The following is an 18,871-nucleotide window of genomic DNA, read 5'->3' on the forward strand; positions in this document are numbered from 1 at the left end:
CCAGCAAATATTATTCCTGCCTTTGGAATCATTTGTAGTAAATGATATTGCTAAAATGAAACTTAGGATCTCTGAGAATGTGCCCCAAAAGTCAAAAATATAGGTCTACAAATATTTTTTCCTTTATATACTATAACTGAAGATTGGAACACTTCAAAAAAAAAAGGACAGAGACAGTGAATGGCTGGTATTGAAGAGTGGAGTCTGGATTTCTAGTCCATAATTTAAGATACCGGAATGACTGACTGTACCACAGGCCTATCTTGGGAAACCTGACAAGAAAAAAACATGTGAGTGAAGACTGGCTATATCATTAAGGAACTTTAAAATGAAAGAGAGAGAAAAATAATACAGATTTTTAGGGCCGGCCTGGTGGCTCAGGCGGTTAGAGCTCCATGCTCCTAACTCCGAAGGCTGCCGGTTCGATTCCCACATGGGCCAGTGGGCTCTCAACCAAAAAAAAAAAAAAAAAAACTGAGGAAGAAAATCATAAAAAAAATAAATAATAATAATAATACAGATTTTTAAATGACATCCACAAAGAACTTAAGGTATAACTTAGAAGGAATAAAGAGATGCCTAATAAATCCAGAGGGGTTGGGGCGGGGGTAGAGGGCAGAGAGAAGCAAATAATCTCACAATAACAAAGCAAATTTAAGAATAAAAAATACCCTAAAGAATGATCTCAGAGGTATCACTCATTTGAGGGAATATGTAATTCAAACAAATCTTTTAGCAGGAAAGTTAAAATAAGTTTTACATCAAGAAAACTTACCTACAACTTTTTGGGGACCTATCAACTTGGGGCTGATAAAAGCACCAGATTCCAGAGTTCTTAGGTTAGAATAGATAAAAGGAGAAGGAGAGAGAAGATGTAACACATCGATGTAAAATTAAACAACTAGAAAACATACAAATTGGCCAAAATGTATATGAAAAGATGTTCAATGTCACTATCAAGGAAATGCAACTCAAAAGGGTGATGCCACCTCACACCTGTTAGGATGTCTTTTGTCTATAACAAAAGACAGCAAGTTTTGGTGAGGATGAAGAGAAATTGAAACCCTTGTATACTGTTGGTGGGCATGCAAAATGGTACAGCTGCTAATGGAAAACAGTATGGAAGTTCCTTGAAAAATTAGAAATAGAACTACTATATTATCCAGCAATCAAACTTCTGGGTATCCAAAAGAACTGAAATTAGGATCTCAAAGAGACAGCACTCACTCCTATATTCACTGCAGTATTATTCATAATAGCCAAGATGTGGAAACAACCTAAATGTCCACCAAGGGATGAATGGATAAATAAAAAGTTATATATATATATATATAATATATATATTATAACCATAATATATATATTATAACCATATATATTATAATTATACATTTATATATATATATATATATATATATATATATATTTATTCAGCCTTTAAAAGAGAAATCCTGCAATAGGCAACAACATGGGTGAAACTTGCCAGCATTATGCTAAGTGAAATAAGCTACCATAGAAGGACAAACACTGCATGATTCCACTTTCTATGAATTATCTAAAACAGTCAAACTCATAGAAGCAGAGAATAGAATGGTGGCTGCCAAAGACTGGGGTGAGGCGGAAATGAGGAATAAGCAAGATGAATAAATTCTAGACAACTGCTGTACAGCACTGTGCATATATCTAACAATACTGTATTGTACACTTAAAAATCTGTTAAGAGGGTAGGTTTCATGTTAAGTGCTGTCATCACGATAAAATTCAATTTTCAAAATTAAAAAAAAAACAACAACACACAAAAAACAAACTACTGACTACCTACCTGGCTTGTTAGAAGAAATACTGTATTCCTGCTGCGGATTACAATGCTAACAGAAAAATACAATGTAGAACTTAAAAAGTACTTCACTTCTCTGGAAGTCAATAGAAGTACCTACGGCCAAAATCAGCACACGTGTTAATTGGCTCTACGATTTTAGGAAACAAGTGATATTGCAGAATATTCTGCATCTAATCCTGAATAATAACCACTATAAAAAGGCTAGTAAATGGAAGTGCGCTTTATGGCAAAAAATTACTCCTCTACCTGAAAAGCTTGCTTTCAGCCATGTTATATTTAGGTAGGGGTATATCTGAGAGGTTAAGAGAAGAAGAAGATACTTGCCTAAGTAGCAGTCAACCCCAGACGTAAAGGGATAAATTCAATGCTATTATCAGTGTCTGCAGAGACTCAAAATGGAAATCAAGATAATGCTTTTCCATTTTGAACCCTCAGTAAAGCTTACGATAAAACTGAGAAGGCTAGGTGACCCTAACCAAAACATTTATGGCATGTCCGAAAATCAACTAGTTTTTATTGAATACTCATCACATTAATTATTATGCCAGGCCTCTACCACACATTTATCTCATTCTGTCCCCATAACACCATGATACAGGTATGATTATCTCCACTTGATCGACAAAAAAAATGAGTTAGAGAAATTAAATCACTTCTCTAAGGTCACACAGCTCACAAGTGGTTGGCCCAGGCTTATATTCAACCTGTTTAACTCCACACTCCACATTCTTAACCTAAGCTATCATACCACCCCTCAAATTTAGGAAATCAAAATAAATGCATTCTTACTATGTAATTACAAATTTATCATTTGACAGCACATTCCTAGATTAATTTAGAACTAATTCCAATTATTTATCCTCACCTGGAAATAGGACTAAGCTCTTGTTGGAGACAACTTTGAAACACACAATTTCAAGCAGTGAAACAAACTGTCATAACGCAACACAGAGCAAAAGAAAATAAAGAAAAATGAAGGCTCCAATAGTGAAAAACTCTACCATCTGAAAAATAAACTGTCAAAATATTTCTATCAATAGATAAGCTTTAAAATGTTTTTTAAACAAAGTGTTCAAAACAAACAGAATATTCATACTGTGTATTCAAAGGGAGAGAACAACTTCAAGAGAACCACTGGAAAATGAAAGGAAGCAAATCGAAGGGTCTGCCAAGCGTAGTGGTCAAGTGAGAATTCAATATGCAAGGCTGACTTGGAACACCTCCCTGTCGTATAGATACCAGAGCTACTATTTCACACACTAAAGTTAATTAACAACTAGCACAAGAGGCTACATTAATATATACACTGAAGTAGTTTTAATATTCAATCTATCACCAAGGTAAGGGTAGTGAATTTTAAAAACATTACCTATGGCCAAAGACAGACTAGTAATAACTGCCATTTATTTATGACTTGGAACACAAGTTTCTTCCTGGAATCACAGTTCATCTACAAAATAAGAATGATAGTACCTGTCTCAAAGGTACTATCAATAAGCACTCAAAACTACTAACTGCAATCATAATACTCATTACACTACTTTAAATACACTACCCCAGACATGCAATAGTTGTTTTGAGTATTTCTAAGACCTCTTTTATTTTCAAAATTACTTACAGCCCCCTGTACATCACAAGGCATTTTGGGGGAAAGTTATCATTATTAAACTACTTGATCCTTTTTAAGTCTTTTATCTATTAATTTCAATCCTTGTACTAGTCAATGTATACCACCCAGAATATCTACCTTCAAAAGCACAGTGTTCTATTGATTTAATCAGTATTCAGTTTTTACCTGCTCATTCAAAAATAACTATACCAATATGTCATATTTCTGGGTGGAGTACATGAGGGTATTATTTTATTATTTATAATTTATCTTTCCTAAAAGATATTTAAAAGAAAAAAATATATATAACATCGGGCAAGAAAACAAAACAGAACATAGTTTAAGGGACCTCTGGGACAATATCAAGTATAATAACATTCACATCATAGGAGGACCAGAAGGAGAAGAGAGGGAGCAAGGAATTGAAAGCCTATCTGAAGAAATGATGACAGAAAACTTCCCTAACCTAGCACAGGAAACGGATATTCAAGCCCAAGAAGCACAGAGAGCCCTACACAAGATGAACCCAAATAGGCCCACACCAAGACACACTACAACTAAAATGCCAAAGGTTAAAGACAAAGAGAATCCTAAAAGCAGCAAGAGAAAGACAACTAGTTACTTACAAGGGAGCTCCAATATGACTATCAGCTGATTTCTCAGCAGAAACTTTGCAGGCCAGAAAGGACTGGCAGGAAATATTCAGTGATGAAATGCAAAGACCTACAACCGAGACCTACTCTACCCAGCAAGGCTATCATTTAAAATCAAAGGAGAGATAAAGAGCTCCCCAGACAAGAAAAACCTAAAGGAATTCATTACTGCCAAGCCAATATTCCATGATATGTTAAAAGGACTTCTTTAAGAACAACAAGGGGGAAAAGAAACAAACACACAGAGCCTAAATAACATGCTACTGAATAATGAATGGGTTAACAATGAGATCAAGGAAGAATTCAAAATATACCTTCAGACAAACAAAAATGGTAACACAATGACCCAAAATTTATGGGACACAATGAAAGCAGTCCTAAGAGGGAAATTCATAGCAACGCAGGCGTACTTCAAGAAACAAGAAAAATCTGAAATAATCTAACTTTATGTCTAAGGGAATTGGAAAAAGAAGAGCAAACAAAGCCCAAATTGAGTAGAAGGAAAGAAATTATAAAGATCAGAGTGGAAAAAAATAAAACAGAGGCTAAAAAAACAGTGCAAAAGATCAATGACACCAAGAGATGTTTCATTGAAAAGATAAATAAAATTGATAAACTTTTAACCAGATTCATCAAGAAAAAAAGGAATCAAATAAATAAAAGAGAAGTGACAATGAACACCATGGAAACACAAAAAATTTTAAGAAAATACTACGAGCAATTATATGCCAACAAATTGGACAACCTGGAAGAAACGGATAAATTCCTAGAATCATACAACCTTCCAAAAACAGAAAATCTAAACAGAACAATTACTACTAAAGAAATCGACTCAGTAATCAACAAGCTCCCAACAGACAAAAGTCCTGGACAAAATAGCTTCACAGGTGAATTTTACCAAACATTGAAAAAGAATTAACATCTATTCTTCTCAAACTATTCCAAAAAATTAAAGAAAAGGGGAGGCTACCAAGCTCATTCCATGAGGCCACCATTACTCTGACTTCAAAACCAAACAAAAAAATTACAAAAAAAGAAAACTACAGGCCAATATGCATGAACACAAATGCAAACATCCTCAACAAAATATTAGCAAACTGAATTCAGCAATAAATTTAAAAAATCATACACCACGATCAAGTGAGATTTATTCCTGGTATGCAAGGTTGGTTTAATATCTGCAAATCAATTAACATGATACACCAGATAAACAAAATGAAAACAAAAATCATATGATCAAATCAATAAATGCAGAAAAAGCATTTGACAAAATCCAGCATCCATTTATGATAAAAGCTCTCAGCAAAGTGGGAATAGAGGGAATACATCTGAACATAATAACAATCATATATGACAAACCCATAGATAACATCATACTAAACAGGGAAAAACTAAAAGGATTCCCTTTAAGATCAGGAACAGAGAAGGATGTCCACTTTCACCACTTTTATTGAACATACTCCTAGCCATGGAAGTCCTAACCACAGCAATCAAACAGGAATTAAGAAATAAAAGGCACCCGAATTGGAAAGGAAAAAGTAAAACTGTCATTACTTGCAGATGACATGATACTATACGAGGTGTGATCAAACAATACATTGAATGGTTAAATAATTATTGCAGTAAAAGACACATTGCCATTAATCTCCCTCAAAATACTCCCCCCTCACTTCAAACACACTGATCCCATGGTTCTTGCCGGCTGTCTGAAGCAGTTCTGGAAGTCCTCTTGCACGAGAGTCTTTAGTGATGTTGTCGTGACTACCTCAATGTCCTAAATCAATGTAAAACATTTACTGTTCATGGTCATTTTGACTTTCGGGAAGATCAGAAGTCACACGGTGCCAGATCCAGTGAATAAGGTGGATGAGGATATATGGGAATGTTTCTATTTGACAGAAATTGATGTACGAGAAGTGATAAGTGACATGGAGTCTTTCTGTTGTGATCACAAAATACGGTGAATGCTGCTGCTGAGTGCCATCCAACAGAAAAGCAGGGATCTTCAATATGAGAAGTGACACATCAAACCTTAGTAACAGTGTTGACAAGTTTCAACTTGTTCAGTGCAGTCAGTCAGGTGTGAGCTACAGTTGAGAGAAGGTGTGTTTTAAAGTGTTCCATAAATCATCCTCCATCGTGACAATGCTCAGTGTCACACATCGCTTCTGAATACAGCAATTTCTGTCAAATGAAAACTTGGCACCATGAGACTTCTGGTTCTTCCCCAAAGTCAAAATGACTCAGGACATCGAGGCAGCCACCATCGCACAACTGAAAACACTCACAAAAGAGGACTTCCAGAACTGCTTCAGAAAGTGGCAAGAGTGATGGGATAAGTGTGTTTGAAGCGTGAGGGAGTATTTTGAGAGGAATTAATGACAATGTCTTTTACTGTAATAATCTTTTTTAATTTAAACATTCACTGCATTTTTTATCACACCTCATATACAGAGAATCCCAAAGATTCCACCAAAAAAATACTAGAACTGATACATAAATTTAGTAAAGTAACAGGATACAAAATTAATATTCAGAAATCAGTTGCATTTTATACACCAATAACGAACTATCAGAAATTAAGAAAACAATCCCATTTACAATTTCATAAAAAAAAAAAACACCCTAGAAATAAATTTAACCAAGGAAGTAAAAGACCTGAACTCAGAAAATTATAAGACACTGGAAAGAGAAATTAAAGAAAATACAAATAAATGTAAGCATATACCATGTTTGTGGATAGAAAGAATTAATATAGTTAAAATATCCATACTATCCAAAGCAATCTATAGATTCAATGCAATCCCTATCAAAATACCAATGGCATTTTTAACAGAACTAGAAGAAACAATCCTAAAATTTATATGGAACCATAAAAGACCCTGAATAGCCCTGGCAATCTTGAGAAAGAATAACAAAGCTGAAGGATTCATGCTCCCTGATATCTAACTATACTACGAGGTCATAGTAATCAAAACAGCATGGTATTGGCATAAAAACAGACACACAGATCAATGGAATAGAGAGCCCAGAAATAAATCCATGTCTATATGGTCATTTAATCTATGACAAAGGAGGCAAGAATATACAATGGGGTAAAGACAGTCTATTCAACAAATGGAGCTGGATAAATTGGACAGATACATACAAAAAAAAATGAAACTAGACTCCTTCGTCTATATACAAGAAGAAACTCAAAACGGATTAAAGACTTAAATGTAAGACCCCAAACCATAACACTCATAGAAGAAAACATAGTCAGTAAACACTCAGACATTATTACCCTTAGTAATATTTTTACTGATACATCTCCTCAAACAAAAGAAACAAAAGAAAAAAAAAATGAGACTGCATCAAACTAAAAAGTTTTTTCACAGCAAAGGAAACCATCAACAAAACAAAAAGACATCCTACTGAATGGGAGAAGGTATTTGCCAATGATACATGTGATAAAGGATTAATATCCACAATTTAAAAAACCTCATATAACTCAACACCAAAAAAACAAACAATCCAATTAAAAAATGGGCAGAGGGCCTGAATAGACATTTCTCCACAGGACATACAGATGGCCAAAAGACATGAAAAGATGCTCAACATCACTAATCAGAGAAATGCAAACAAAAACCACAATGAGATATCACCTCACACCTGTGAGAATGGCTATTATCAAAAATCAACAAACAAGTGTTGGCAAGGATGTGGAGAAAAGGAAGCCCTTGTGCACTGTTGGTGTTGACTGCATATGGTGCAGCCACTATGGAAAACAGTATGGAGGTTCCTGAAAAAATTAACAGAACTACCTTATGACCCACCAATTCCATTCCTGGATATTTATCCAAAGAAATCCAAAACACTAATTCGAAAAGATATATGCACCCCTGTGTGAACTGTAGCGCTATTCACAATAGCCAAGATATGGAAACCAAAATGTCCATCAATGGACGACTGCATAAAGAAACTGTGGTACCTATGAGTATACACAACAGAATATTACTCTGCCATAAAAAAGAATGAAATCTTACCCATTTGTGACAACATGGATGGACCTATAGAGTATTATGCTAAGTGAAATAAGTCAGAGAAAGACAAATACCATGATCTCACTTACTTATAAACTCTTAAGAACAAAATAAATGAACAAAGCAAAAACAGACTCACAGATACAGAGAAAAAAATTGATGGTTATTAGATGGGAGAGAGGTTGGGAGGCTGGGGGAGAAAGTTGAAGGGAACAAAAAGTACAAGTTGGTAGTTCTAAAACAGTCACGGAGATGTAGAATATGAGGAATGTAGTCAATAATATAAAAACTATGTGTAATGTCAGATAGATACCAGACTTACTGGACAGATCACTTCATAAATTATATAAATGTCTAAACAACCACTATGTGGTACATCTGAAACTAACATAAAGTAATATTTAAGGTCAACTATAATGAAAAAATAGTCACAGGGATATAAAGTACATCATAGGGAATACAGTCAATAATGTAATAACTATGTAGCATGTCAGATGAGTAATACTTATTGGGGTTATCAGTTTGTGAGTTATATAAATTTCTAATCACTATGCTGTTTTGTATACCTAAAACAAACAAAAACTATGCAATTAGATGGGTAAAAAAGAGATCAAGATAATGATAGCTGAATTTTAAAAAAATTATCCTGTCAACTATAACCTAACGCTTAAGCTTCTCCTTATTTCAACTTTAGGCCTATAAAATACTATTATTTTTGCCTACAACTATATTTGAGAAACTTTTGGAAAAAAAGAACTTCATCCCATAAAAATCATTTACTCTCCATTCCCTATTTTCTCTGTACATATTTCTTTAATAAACTTTAAAAGTGGTTCTAAAATTGTTGCTCATAGGCAAAAACTCTTATGCAAACATAATTCCCATTAATGTCGATGAAAATCTTCGGAATTTTTATTATCAAACAGCTCAAGCACCAAACAGGCATAGCAATAATCATTTATAGGCACATTTTTCCAGAGGCTCACCTCACTCCATTTTTATGACATCTCGGCACATTTTTATAATTAACAATAAACTGTCCAACTAAAACAATGTAAAACTTGTCAGATGAGATCTTGGCAGCAGCTGTATCGTCAGCATTTGCCATCCTGCCAGTTGTTGAGATGCTATTCAAATTAGCAAGAATTTATCTGTTCAAACTAATGGCTTAAATTTCATCTTCTTCATTCCTGCAAGTGTCCCACTTCAAATTCGCAAAGACCTATCCTTCTTTTTTATGAGAAAAACTCAAGTGTACATACTTGTAACTAAATCACAATGAAAGTATCTCCTCTTTTTGCAAGTCAGCTTCAGTTGTTTTCATTCTATATATCCCAATATTACAACACCAACAGAACTTTTTTGCAACTTCTCAGTTTGTTCTTTCATAAGGACTGTACTAAGGGTTAAAAAGTAAAATTCAGGGCAATAAGCATTATGGCTACATTCACCTTTTTCTTTTTTTTTTTTTTTTTTTTTTTTATTAATTTATTTATTAGTTTCAGGTGTACAAAACAAGGTGTACATCAGAAGCTAAACATTAATGAATGCCAACTATAATTTTATATATATAATGTGATGGTTCAGTGTGAGGTCGGAGGGATAGTGGATGGGGGGAGGGGGGTTCACAGTATGAGGGATATACATTCACCTTTTTCAATGAATTCCCTCGCTTCATGCTTTCGAACAACAGTTAATGTTCTCACGTGACCTAATTTATGACTGGCAATAAAACTGACAATCCATTTAAGATCATTTATGGATAAAATGTGAATGATCTCTTAGCAGACATTATTTTGACACAAAATTGCTGAACTTGAGAGTCCACTGAGCAGAGGCCCTCATCAAATTGACACTAAGAACAAAAGGCAGGATGAAGGGACTCCAACCACAAGCACCCAAGCAGATTACAGCCCGGCTAAAAGCAAAAGAATTGGCACAAAGAGTAAAATTAAGTGTATGTGAATGGCCTGTGTTAAGTACTCAAACAGAGCACTCATTTAGCCAGGAATGAATGAGTATACACAGAAAAATACACTACTAGTGAATGAAAGAATTGGCTTTAGTAAAGGCTATTTGCTTTAAAGCATACATTTTGCATGACCAACTGGAACTCATTTTTACACACGTATGAAAACTTCCTGAGGGCAGATCTGATACTAATTTTTCTACTTTAAGTCCGTAAAATGAAAGAATAAACTCTTCCATCATTAACTTTGCTCTCAATGAATTAAAAACATGAGTTTGACTTGAACTGCATTAAAAACTAAGATGGACAGAAAGTTGGACAGATGTGATAAAGCAAGTATAATAAAATGTTAGTGTGAAATCTTGAAGGTGAGTATATGGGTGCTTAAATAAAGTTCTTTCAAATGGCTGTAGTTGACAACTTTTATGTTGGGGGAAAATTGCCTCTGCCTTTATTTTCTCATCTAACTTTCTTACAATAAAAATACTGTTTGTCTGCCACACTGTGAAACTACATCTGAAAATATGGTAGATATTCACCTAAGAATTTCTGAACTTAACACTTCCTCATACAGGAATATCCTATTGAAAATGCAAGGGGAAGGAGAACCATTGCTAAAACACAGGCTAATCTCAAGTAATAACCAAGGAGACAATCCCTTATTACTGGCTCCTTGAAGACCTAGTTTTATCTGTAACTGGATTAAAATCTGAGTGAATTACATAACTAGGTTAGCTCAGTTTCAAGTAACAGGTAAAAAATATAAACGGTTAACAGAGCATTAATTTTTACCAGATTAAAAAGCTACAACTAGACTGTTTTAGATAAAATGTGCTGTGTATGGAGGACAACTGTTATAAACTTTAAACTTTTTTTAATTTTTAACTTTTAGCTTCATGTTTTTATAACTCAAGTATAGGCAAAAGCATTTCCTTCGAAATAAACAACAAACTGGTACGTATAACCTCCCATACAGAGATCTTTAAACAGCTATAAAATAGATCACAAAATAAGGTTTTAGCACATCCCATCTTAGCTTTTTTACTGAAAAATCTGGTAACTCCAGAGATAAATACTGTTAAGAGAGAAATCCAGTGGTAATATCAAATTTCAGCTGACATCATATCCCCAGATAACTGGCCACAAGTTATAATATTGAAACTTTTGCATTGTCTGTCACATCAAAGTACTTCCGCCACCTTAACATCAGAGCAAAATTATCTAAGGTCCCACCCTCCCCGCATTCTTTTAAAAGAAATCTATTCCTTTCCTATTAGAAACGGGATATATATTCATGAAATTAAAGGGCAAGAGAAATTCAAAAGTAACCACAAAATCTGAAGAAACACTTAATAATATCTTAACGGGGAGAGGGGCAAGCATACATATCACAGCAGTTAATTTTGTTGGCCTTTTCTATTCAATATGAATCAAATATTGAAAAAGATACCCATCTCTTCCAATTTTAATCACATGTATGCTAATTTTATGAGGGAATAATTCTTATTTCTCACAAAATAGACCTGGATCTGTTTTACCAAAAGTTAAGTTTTTCCAAGAAAGATGCACAATTATGACTCTTCCCCTTCCAGAACTTAAAAATGCCTTGAATTATTCCCCTGATAAAAACCCAAGGAATGTATTCAGTTAAGTGAAATCAATGCTATTGATCATGTACAGATTTTTAGTTTGTATAGATTCTTGAAACTTTTCAGACCTAATTTTTGTTTCATTGTATCTCTGAAGCTAACTTGGCTTATGCAAGAACAAAATGTACTAGTTCAATAAATTCTTCAGCTCACAAACAGGCACTTAATAATCTTGCTCTATTATGCTAAATAGACTCTAATGGTAAAAGAGATTTTCAATTGCCATGTTTTAACTGGTAGCTGTTTTTCCTCTCACTATAGTAAACGCATAGTGGGGGACAAAATTTCGTAAGCATATGATACAACTTAAAGTTTTACAGTAAGCATTTTAATATCCAAACACTATTTTCTTACACTTGGTAGAAGACAAGAGTTTAAGCTGCTACAATTTCCTTTTCACCCAATACAAAATAGCAATAACATGTAGGTTCCTAGTTTGGCTCGTCGAAATATCTCTATTATTCCTACCTCTGCCAGTCTTCACAGTTTACAGAACACTCCCAAATCTATCAGTTAACTAAAAAAAGGAAAATCCCACTTTTAAAGTTAAAGCCAGAAGCTCTAATGTGGGGAGAGGGGGGGGACTTATCTATTCTAAGGTTTGATAAACATCCAAAATATGTATATTATCTTTACTAGAAGTTTGAAGGAAGAGAGAAAACCACAGCACTGAATGACTAAGGAATATGTCTTAAATGCATGTATGAAAAATTTAATTTTAATATAATTAGTATAGAATTTATTAACTTTTAGAAAGTCTTCTACATTCATAACCTTATCGATGCTTCAAAAATGTTCAATTATTTTAATGTTCTGATTTTGTCAAGTATGTAATTATACTTGACAAAATCAGAACATTAAAATAATTATTTTAGATTGCTTTAGGGGTTTTGCTTTCAATCTGCCTATCAAAAGATCAAATTCTTACTAATCAATTACAAAGAGATTGCCAATGCGCATGTGTTAAATGTGACCACTGCTTTAGGCAATGTGGTCTACTTCTAAGGGCAGCTAAGAGTACTAAAACTACAAAATCCCACTGATTTTAGACTTTGTTGTTTTACAGATCATTCTTCCTCATAAGTAGTCCATAAAAGTACAAGTAAAACTCAAATATGCAGGCTACTGAATAAAGTTAAAAGTATCTTTAAAGAACTACTAGCAAATGAGATGTGTATTGACTGAACCACACTTAAATGTACCTTTGCACAGGTAACTGTGTTAAGTTAGCAAACATGGTCACAACCGTGTTTGGCTTAAGTTACTTGCTTACAAAGACATCCCCTCAATCAGTGATTCTCAAAGGAGCGCCTACGATTAAGAATCATGATTAAGAATCATAATTGGCATGTGCTGAGCACGTGAACACTGCTGACGTAGAAGAGTGTGTTGAAAACCACTGATTAAAATGTTGAATTAAAGTAATGTTTGGGGTGGGATGCTACCCCTTAAGAGACACTATTATTAGAAACCCTTGGAGCTAGATACCCCTCAATGTACAAGCCCGTCCCATTGATCGAAGAACCGCCCTCAATCAATTTTAAAATATCCAAGTGGTCATTCACATAGGTAAAAACCTACTTATAATTAACTAATTCCAGAATTCTATATTAAATATAAATCACAAAGTATACTTTTCAGTTTAATATGTAAGTAATTTTCCAGGAATGCACCTATCATGTAAATTCAGAGATCATACTTTCTCTTGGCTTTTGAGAGTATATTTTGTCTTCATTTCTGAAAGGTATTTTTCCTGTTTTTCTTTCAGTACTTTAAAGTTGTCACTTAATTGTCATCTTGCTTGTATGGTTTCTCTGCTGTAACTCTTATCTTTGTTCCTCTGTATATAATATTTCTCTTTCCTTGGGCTACCTTCAAGATTTTCTCTTTGTCCTTTGCTTACATCAATTTGAATATAGTATGTCTAGGTGTGTTTTGTTTGGGTTGGGGAGGGCAGGTATTTATCCTGCTTGGTGTTCTCTAAGCTTCTTGGATCTGTGGTTTGACATTAATTTTGGAAAATTCTATTATTTCCTTAAATACTTCAATATTTCTTCTGCTCTGTTCTTCTTCTGAGATTCCAATTATGTGTATATTAAAATGTTTGATATTCTCCCCAAGCTCTTATTGTGTTCTTTTCTAAACATTTTATTTTTTTCAGTAGGGTAATTCCTACTGACATCTAAAGTGCACTGATTTCTTCCTTGGTTGTGTCAAATCTACTGATGAGCCGAAAGGCATTCTGCATCTCTTTAATGTGTAATAAAATTTCCAGCATTTCCTTTTGATCGTTTCTTAATTCCCATATCTCAGCCAAAACAACCCATCTAATCTTACATGTTGTCCACTTTTCTGTTCATACCTTTAACTTATCATAGTTATTTTAAATTCCCTATCAGATAATAGCATCTGTGTTAACCAGACTGTAGTTCTGAATAGTTGCTCTTTCCCTTGGGAATGATTTTTTGACTTCTGTGTGTAATTTTTTGTTCAAAGCTAGACATGCTGTATAAGACAGAAGAGAGAAGATAAATAATTTCTGTGACTGGAAATGGGCACGCCTTTTCTTTGCTAGGTCTTTAGTGCAGAGTTAGTTAATCTGTTTAGGAGTTGGGCTGGGTTTATAATTTGCTGTTGCTATGGTTATCTCCCAGTGTACCACAGGCTTCAAATATCTGCACAATAAGCTTGTGCCGTTGGTGGGGGGTGGCTCACTCAAGCAATGTCTGTTTGATTCTTCATGCTGTGCCTCTTTGCATAATCTTGTTCTACTCCTAGTAGTATTCTGCAGTTACTTGTAAACCTTCTTAACTTGGTGGCAGGGGTTTAGGGGTACAGTCGCTGTAGTTCTGATTAACATTCAGTTTTAGGCATACTCTATGTTCCTGCATCTCAGGGGTGTGAGCTTATTTCCCCTGGCTGCAATTTTGGGACAGTGCGTCCTCACCAAGGGAAGATTCTTTCCCCCTTCTCGTCTTCCCCCAGCTCAATGAATGCTCACCAACAGTGCCAGCAGAGATGTCCGTTCCTCAACAGGTTAAGGCTTTGGTTCCATAGAAGAGACAGAGGGGAAGAATCACAGTAGAGTTTTTTGCCCCTCCTGAAAGCTCTGCTGCTATGGCCCTCCTCTAGGTCAGCACCACAACAGACACTCACTCCCCAGGGCTTTTCCAATCTTTTCTAGGAGTACCTCGTGAGGTTTGTGAATAAAGAGATCGGAAGAAGGTACACTAGGCCTTCATCAATTTGTCAGCTATTCTATTAGGTTGTTGCAAAAGTAACTGCGGTTTAAAAAGTTAAAAAGAATCGCAAAAACTGCAATTACTTTTGCACCAGCCTAATAGCTGAACTCTTAACCAGCATCCAGTTGTGTCTAATGAAGGTGAACGTGAACTCCTATCCTATTAAGTCAAAGAAAACACTCTCCTTAAATTTTGGGCCAGTGGTTTGCTCTGTGGCCTCAGCTCTCTAACAGATTTCAAAAAAAGCCGTGAAGTTCTTTTTTGCTATAATAGTGGGAGCATAACTTCCTTTTGTCCCAGGGCCAAAGCCAGTGGTTATATTATTTATAAACTATTTCAGGATAGTAGAAGAGGTGTTACAAATTACTGGAATAAAAAGGCTGTCTTTATTGGGTCTGATAAAGTTGAGAAGCACTGATTTAAAGGATCTCTTTCAAAACTATTCCCCTTCAACCACTTTTAAACATTGCAGTCACAATTTAGGCCTAATACTATTAGTAGCAACCAAATTTCTGCTACAGTTTAGCTGCACAGCCTTGCCTCTATAGGCGTAACTCCAAGACACTGAGGGTTCGGTCAGTCCCAGATCACCTCAGTAAGCGAGTACTGTAGTCAAGTGAGTAGTAAAGTTTTTACTGGTGGACAATCAATCTTGCCTCCAATTTGTAAAACACACGACATCTGTGAAGAGCAATAAAGTGCAATAAAACAAGGTATGCCTGTATCTTACTAATTTTAAGTACTTCAATCAGAAAAGCAGGTGAAAGGTATGTGCAACTGAAACTCAAATTCATCTGTGTAAATAGAACTGGTTAAGGAATAGAGCCAAACTAATTAAAACAGATGCTTTTTATTTCAACCACAATTTAGTATCTACTGAGAGACAGGCTGCACTATCAACCTCTTTACGAATTTAATAAAGCCAGTATTGTTTCGGTCCGGCTAGGCAACCAGCTTCTATTTGTGAATAACTTACAAATAACTCATGCTTTCTATGATTCCATAACTTCTTCACCAATAACCTTCATATTTGTTGGACTATACACTTATTACTCACACTTTAGACAAAGGAATATCCGTTGCTTCCCAGTGGAATACAAATAATGGTATTTTCCATGAACCAGACTTCTAGCCTTAAGGTTCTTTACATTTATGTCTCTTAATAACTCCCTGACTCCTCTTTTCCTCCCTTATATGTTCCACTTCCTATTTTCAATCTAGGAGTACAACCTAGTATTATCTAAACAAGATCTTATTTCATTGTGATATTAATAGCAAAACACAAGTTTGAAACATAGCCGCTTAAACATTGTTTCACAGTACATTTAGAATGTTAACAAAGTTCATATGTTTTATGTTAAATTAAGTCAAAGAAAACACTTTCTAGAAATCAAAAGAGTGAAACCAAGTCTTTTTAGGACACCAAATTTCTGACAGTTTTCTAAATTTCTTTTTCTTCTTTTTTTTAGGCAAGTCCTGTTTCATATTCCCATAGACTCAGAGTATTGGCAATAACTCCCTACAAAACCTGACCCCTTGCAAACAATTTCCTCAAACTCTGCAGACAGTACTTTGAAACCTAGAAATAGATCAGAGCCATAAAGAAAATACAGTAAGAAAGACAATCACTGGGGCAGCTCCTGAAGAAATATTCTGAAACTTCACTTTTTTCCGAAGACACTACACTCCAAGAGGCTCAAAATAACCCTCCAGCATAAAGCCCTTGAGAGAAAAGGCAACAGCAGGGCCCTTCTTTTTGAGGGGAATCAGGGCGGGGTCAAAGGGAAGAGCAGAGAGGGGAAATCATTACTGTGGGAGACCATGGCCACCTTAGGGGGAGATTTTCTTTACTCTCCCCCCGCCCCCAAGCCACTGATGAAGGAAACTATCAAGACAAGAGTGCTTCACTGAACACCCGACAAGAAGGAGGCGATGTAGGAAGGCACACTCCTTAAGTGTACTAAATCCAATCTGCGTTTAGCAGCCACTTACCTGAGCGTCTAAATCTTACGGTACCACTCCAAAGGCCGCAGAGGCAAAATCAGAGCAGCAGAGGAGAGGCCACCGTGAAGAAGATACTTTGCAGGAAGGAAAAGCCTTAGAGGAACACTTGGACTTGGGGAAAGGGAGAGCCTGGAGAAGAAACGACGTGGGTGCTCCCCATTTCTCAACAAAACGAAACAAAGCTAAACAAAGAAAGTCCAAGTCTTGCAGGCCGTGTTGGGGTGGGGAGGGCTGCTGACCCAAGGAAACAGGAGTTGCCAGCATCCAGCAGGAAGAGCGCTCAGACGAGGAGGCTGGAAGGGAATCCCGAGGGCGGAGCCCAGAGGGGAACGAGGGGTGTGTGGGGAAGGATGTGCAGAAGGGAACGAGGGACCCTGATGGGTGGAAAACCAGAAAACAAAGCACAGAGAGGGGTGGGGCTGGTCAAGGGAGAGCCCAGGACCAACGCCAGTCGGTTCGGGGGCTGAGGGGTCCGACGGGAGAAACAAGACTAGCAGCCTGGGGGGAGGGTAACCTGCTTTCCTTAGCGATTGGCCGGCGCCGGCGGCCAAGACACCATTCCTGCTTTTCCCTGCCCTTAGCCCCCCTAGTCCCCGCGGCGAGGGTCGGGGGTAAGGCAGAGCCTCAGCATCTGGTGCCCTGAGTGCTTTACCTTGCAGGAGGCTGGAGAAGCTCCAGCCCGAGCTCCTCCCGCCACGGGCTCTGCGTCCAGAATGGGATGAGGCGACTTCGTCCTCCTCCCCCTCACCACTTCCCCTTTCCCCTGCCGGTGCCCTGTAGCTTCGCTGCCTCGGTTTCCTGGTGGCCCGGCAGCGCGGCCTCCCCGCCCCCTCCGCCTCAGCCTCCGCCTCCTCCCTCTGCCTCTTAGAGGCTCACTCTGGGGGCCGCCATCTTCGCTCAGGCTTAGCGCGACCGCGCTCTCACACGCTTGCGTCGCCCCCGCCCAGGCTGTCACGAGACCCGGTCAGCTGACTTCAACTCTTCGGTCTTCTGCCCCGCCTCCTTGCGTGTGTTTCCCCGCCCCCTCTGCCCCATTCACCGCCGTCCCAGGATTTCCGTGTGCCACCTGTCCTCCCGCCCCCCAGCAGTCACACATGCGCAGAATGGCGAGGCCGGCGGTAGGCGCCCGAGTCCACGCACGCGTGAGGAGGACCCGCCCCTCAGCGCGTGCCGAAAAGGACACGCCCCTGGGCGCGCGCGCGCGCGCGCTGTCCGGATGGGCCACGCTCCGCCGGCGTGTTCCCCGAGGCCACGCCCCCTGACCTGTGGCTCTGAGTCCCGAGGGCTGTGGCGCTGCGGCTCCGGGTTTTGCACCCAATTCCCTGACGTCCCGTGGTAAAGCATTTCGCCCGCCTAGCCCTGGACTTCAAGTGCCCCTGGGTATCCGCTAGGTAATGTGAAGCCTCGGCCTTCTGTCCGGTGTGTCCGGATTGCGAGCCCGCAGTTTCGTTTGCCGTGGAGATTCCCACGACAGTTGAACAGGATTTACATTTGGGTGGGTCTGGGCGATTCCTGCGGCTGTTCGCTGGTGGCAGTGCCTGAAAGAAGGCTGATAGCTCACATGCATTGTCTGCGGGTCCCGTGTCAAGGAGTGTACTTAATCTTCAACTCTGAAGGAGGAATGACCCTCGTTCTGCAGAGACATTGAGGCCCCTGCCCACAGGAGTGGACGTGGTGTGTGAACCCGTGCAATCGGACTCCAGAGTCTGTGCCCGCGATACCATCTCCCCGATCATATATGGGAGCTGCGGGAGGGAGTCCGGTTAGAAAAAAAGGAGGGATATCATGTGTTACCTGTGGGTAAAGGTTTAATTAGGGACGTTTCGTGTCCACTCGACACACCTGAACTCGGTTAAAGATCCCAGTTCAAAAGTAAGTGAGTC

The 18,871-nt window shown here is 37.7% G+C and overlaps 1 protein-coding gene across 3 annotated transcripts in view; it reads right to left on the bottom strand.

Annotated features, from left to right (window-relative positions):
* Positions 1 to 17,935, bottom strand: part of DNAJC13 (DnaJ heat shock protein family (Hsp40) member C13) — a 104,463-nt gene extending 86,528 nt beyond the window's left edge. For all 3 annotated transcript variants that reach the window (XR_013994871.1, XM_081072010.1, XM_081072009.1), the window contains exon 1: positions 17,641 to 17,935. The gene's annotated coding sequence lies outside the window, so the exon portion shown is untranslated. The remainder of the gene's footprint in view (positions 1 to 17,640) is intronic.
* Positions 17,936 to 18,871: the final 936 nt, after the last annotated feature.

The sequence above is a fragment of the Rhinolophus hipposideros genome, assembly GCF_964194185.1.
Source record: "Rhinolophus hipposideros genome assembly, chromosome: 14".
Lineage (NCBI taxonomy): Eukaryota > Metazoa > Chordata > Mammalia > Chiroptera > Rhinolophidae > Rhinolophus > Rhinolophus hipposideros.